This window comes from Condylura cristata, unplaced genomic scaffold, assembly GCF_000260355.1.
Source record: "Condylura cristata isolate star-nosed mole 26May11 unplaced genomic scaffold, ConCri1.0 scaffold00019, whole genome shotgun sequence".
Classification (NCBI taxonomy): domain Eukaryota; kingdom Metazoa; phylum Chordata; class Mammalia; order Eulipotyphla; family Talpidae; genus Condylura; species Condylura cristata.
The window spans coordinates 4,963,455-4,968,609 of NW_004567120.1; positions in this window are offsets into that span (position 1 = coordinate 4,963,455).

The following is a 5,155-nucleotide window of genomic DNA, read 5'->3' on the forward strand; positions in this document are numbered from 1 at the left end:
TTTTTTACCTTTCGCTTATTACCTTACTTAATGATAACCCACAAGTGCCCCTGGAAAATTAACATACATTTTGTCAATTATTTTACATATTTCTATGAATATCAGTCCTTTATATATATGGTAGGCTAAAATTTTCTCCCATTCAGTGACCCCACTACATTTTGATTACTGCCTCTTTGGCCATACAGGAACTCTATAATTTACTACTGTGCAAACTCTTTACTTTTTTTTTTTTTTTTTTGCGATGCTCTTGAGATGAGTTCTCAAGGGTGGTTATGAAGTTTAGCCAATGGAGTATTTTGCTTAAGTTTTCTCCAATATATTTTTATTGTTCTTAAATTCGAGTCTTTCATACATTTTGAGTTTGTGTACATAGTTTGCAATAGTAGTCTGTTATCATTCACTTACATATGGCAGTAAAATTTTTCCAACACTGTTTTTTGAAAAAACTTTCATTGTTCCAGTGTACATTCTTTGCTCCTTTGTCATAGATTAGTTGGCCATATATGTTGGATTTCATTTCAGGGCTTTCAATTCTATTCTATTGGTCTGTGTGTCTTTTGTTTCAGTATCATGTTGTTTTTATTATAATGGCTTTGTAATATAGTTTGAAATCTGGAAGGATAATACCACCCCGTCTTCCACTTTCTAGTCATGAGCACTTTGGCTATTTAGGGTAGTTTGTGATAGCATATGTATTTCAGCATTATTTTTTCCATTTCTTCACAGAATTCACTAAGATTTTTTTTTAAACTGGGATTGCATTGACTTTGTAAATGATTTGGGCTAAAATGACTATTTTGTTAATATTGATTCTTCCAATCCATGAGCAGGGAATGACTTTCCTCCTGTTTGTACCTTCTTCTATTTTTTATAACAGTGTTTTATATATTTTTATTTTTGGTCCTTCACCTCTTTTAAGTTTATTTCCAGATTTTTAGGTCTGTTTGTAAGATTGTAAATTGATGGTTTTCTTAATTCTTCTAATTATTTTATATAGGAAGGCAACTGATTATTGTGTGTTGATTTTGTATGCTGATACTATGCAGAACTAATTATTTCAAATAGTTTTTCCATGGAGTCTTCTAATTTCTCTTGCATATTATCATAACAATTGCATGTAATTATAGCTTTATTACTTCCTTTGCAGTTTGGATTCCTCTTATAGCTTTCTTATGCCTAATTCCTCTGAACATGTGGAATCCTATGCTGAATAGTAGTGGTGAGAATTGCTATCACTGTCTCGTGCTGGATATTAGTGGAAAGGTTTTCAATTTTTTCACCATTGAGAATGATGCTAGCTATGGATTTGTCACATATGGCTTATATTTTGTCAAGATATTTTCCTTTCATTCCAAGTTTTTCAAGAGTTTTCATCAAATAAGGTGTCAATTTTCTTTTCGAATGCTTTCTTTCTTGGTGTCTATTTATATGATTGTGTGGAATTTATCTTTCTTTTTGTTGATGTTGTGAATTATGTTAATTCATTTTTGAATGTTGACCTATCATGTGTACCTAGGATAAATCACTTGGTCATGTTGTATAATCATTCTGATGCATTGTTGGATTCTTTTGCTAAAGTTTTATTGCAAAATTTAGTATCTGTTTTCATTAGGGATATTGGCCTGCATTTTTCTTGTGTGGGTGTTGTTTGGTTTGGTTTTGGTACTAGTGTATTAGAAAATATTACTTTTTTTCAATTTTTAAACAAAGTTTGAGCAAAATAGGTATTAGTTTACCTTTGAAAGTTGGTAGAATTCACTTATCTTGTCCTAGGCTTTTAATTTCGGGAAGAGTTTTGATTTTTGTTTCAATTTCTTTGCTTGCAACTGGTTTTCTCTAGTGTTATATCTTTCTTATTCATCTTTGGGTGATTGTACAAGTCTTAGAATTTTTCTACCTTATTAAGATTGTTGAGCTTATTTTCATATAGACTCTCATAGTAATCTCTTATACTCTGGATTTCTGCTTTGTCTGCTGTAGTTTCTCCTCTTTTGTTAGTGATCATATTTATTTGAGTTTTCTTCCCTTTTTTTTAAATGAACTTATTTAGGGTATTGTCTATTTTGTTTATATTTTCAAAGATCAGTTTTTGTTGTCATTGGCTTTTGGACTGTCTTTTTGACATATTTCATCTATTTCTGCTTCAATTTGAATGATTTCCTTCCTTCTACTTGCTTTTAGGTTTTTTTATTATTATTATTTTCTAGTTATTTATTTCCCTAAGGTGATAGATTAGGTTATTCATTGGTGTCTTTCATATTTCTTGATGAGGATCTGTATCGCTATGTGCTACTTTTCATTTGTCCCATATATTCTGCATAGTTGTATTCTCATTATTTGTCTCAAAGTATATTTTTAATCTCCGCTTTGATTTCTTCATTAACATGTGGCCTTTCAGTAGCATGTTTTTCAGTCTCCACATACTCAAGTATTTCCTTTCCTTCTTTTTGCAGCTGATTTCATGTATGATACTTTTATGGACCAAGAACATAATTGATATGATTTCAATTATAATGTACTTGTTAATATTTATCTTGTGACCCAGTATGCAGTTGATCCCAGGGAATGTTCCATGTGCATTTGAAATAAAAAATGTGTATTTGCTTTTGACCCACATGCTTTAAATTTTTGTTTAGGGAACTTTTATCAGTTTATTTTCTGTCTTGCTGATTTGTACATTGGTAAGATAAGGTGTTGAAGTCTACTGCCACATAGGTAGTTCTAGAGTGTCTGTTTTCAGACTTGAAAGTAGTTGTTTAATGTACTTTTGGGCTCCTTTGTATGGGAAGCATGCATTCATGAGTGTTATATCCACCGCTTTATTTTGCTTTTGATCATTATATACTGTCCATACCTATGTCTTGAAACTTATTTTAGCTGATATAAGTATAGCCGACCCTGCCTTCCTTTTGGTGCCATTTGCTTGTAATAATTGTTTTGCAGCTTGTTATATATATATATATATATATATGTTTGTCTTTGGAAATTTAGGTGTGTTTCTTAAAGGCAGCAAAAGGGTGGGCTCTCCTTATTAATACAACTAATCTGCATTTTTATTGGTGAGTTCTGTCCATTAATATTTAGAGTGACTATTGATATGTGCAAATATGTTATTGCCATTTTGCTCATAGTTTTGTTCTGTTCATATCCTTGCTCATTTCTATGTTCACTCATGTTCATATTCAAGCCTCTTTCATATTTCTTGGAGGAGTGGTTTAATTGTTGTAAATTCCTGAAGATATTATTTATATGAGGTGTTTGTTTCTCTGTAATACAGGAAGGAAAGTTTTGCTGTTTAAAAAATATTTTCACTGGGATTTTTTTCTTGGTTTATTTTGAATATTTTACCCCATAATCTTCATGCCCATAGTTTCTACAGGGAAGTCCAGTGTTAGCTAAATCAGTGTTACTTTATAGGTAGTTTCTTCCCTCTTGTCAGTTTCATTATAGTTTTCCTTGCTTTTGACTCCTGAAAATCTTCTTTACTATGTGTCTTGCTGTAGATTTCCTTTAAGCAGTTTGATATCCAGTTTGATAGCTTCCTGCATACCTATGTTCATTTGCTTCTTCAAGTTTGGGAAGTTTTCTGCAATTATTTCCTTAAATAGTTTTTTTAGTTCCCTTCTATCTTTTCCTTATGGTATTCCTATAAGTCTTAGTTTCTTTCCTCGTGGTTTCATTTCTTTTGTATCTCTATCTTCCTTCCTTTTGTATCTGAAACTATGAGATTACTGATTCATTTTGCCATCTTATATATTCTACTCTCATGACTTTTTCCAGAATTTTTTTTTAACCTCCTCCATTGGTCCTTTTACAGACTTCAATTCTGTTTTCTTTTGAAATAAGTCAATCTCGATCTTCTGTTTTTGGTTGTGCTTCTCATGGCATCATTTTTCCTCTTCTGAATTTTCCTATACCTCTGATACATATTTTCATGAGTTTGATTTAATTTTTCATTTCCTTGAGCACAGCAATTTTGAATTCTTTATCTGAAATGAAGAAATGTTCTTCCATGGCTCCATTGTTGCATTCCAGAATATTTTTTTTTCCTGTGGTGTTGTTCCCATGAGGACTTGCTTGGCAATTTGTATTTTTCTTTCACCCCATTGTTTGTTTTTTGGATTTGCTCTCATGTAAATGGGGCTTGTGTCACTCTCTCCTTCTGTTCTGTACATTTGTCAGGTGGTGTGTACAGTAGGTTAGGCTTTCTTTGGACCAGACCTGGACATGCTGCATGGTGTCAGCCTTGGCTGATGCAGCTGGGACCATAGGGTGATGCCAACATTGGGGTTTCCCCACCTCATACAGGACAAGGTATACAGTATAAATGTAGTGGTGGTCCTGGCTATCTGAGTTGGCAGCTGTCAAGGTCTCGTGAGAAGTTCCGAGAACTCTGACCACTCTAGTTTACTTCCTGACATGGCTCCAGGGTCTCACCACTCAGTTTGGATGCTAGGAGAGATATTGTGCAAGGTCAAAGTCCTCTGTATGTCCAGGTAGGGGCTGGCAGGGTCCCATGGAATGCTGTGAGGTCTTTGACTATCACAAGGTACTAGCAGTGTCTCTCGGGAGATAGTGAATACTGGTCCAAGTGGAGCTCTTATGATCTCATAGTAAGTCACAAGACCTCAAGCTACTCTAACACCCTCCCCAATATGTCCATGGTCTCACTGTTCTGGGAAGGCACTGGTATGGTCTTGCAGATAGTTATGAGGCCTCTGCTCTTCTGGGTGGATATTGGCATGGTCTCATAGAATGTCATCAGTATTCTGACCCTCCTCAATGCCAAAACCCAAAGTCAAAATCATATATATATATATATATATATATATATATATATATATATATATATCATTCTATACACACACACACACACATATATATATATATATATATATATATATATAAATCTCTGTTATTTTAAACTACTGCATAGACATTTTTATATAGGTAAAATAAACATCAAGATTCATGTTTGGTTTTTTTTGTCCTATATGTATAACCAATTGACATGGAAATTTTTTCCCATTACAATGCAAAATCACCTGTCACAATCATCATGTTCATATATAAATATGTTCATTTGGTCTATTCTATGATATTAGTCTCTTTGTTTAAATCTCCATACCATTTTTACATTTAGAATCATTCA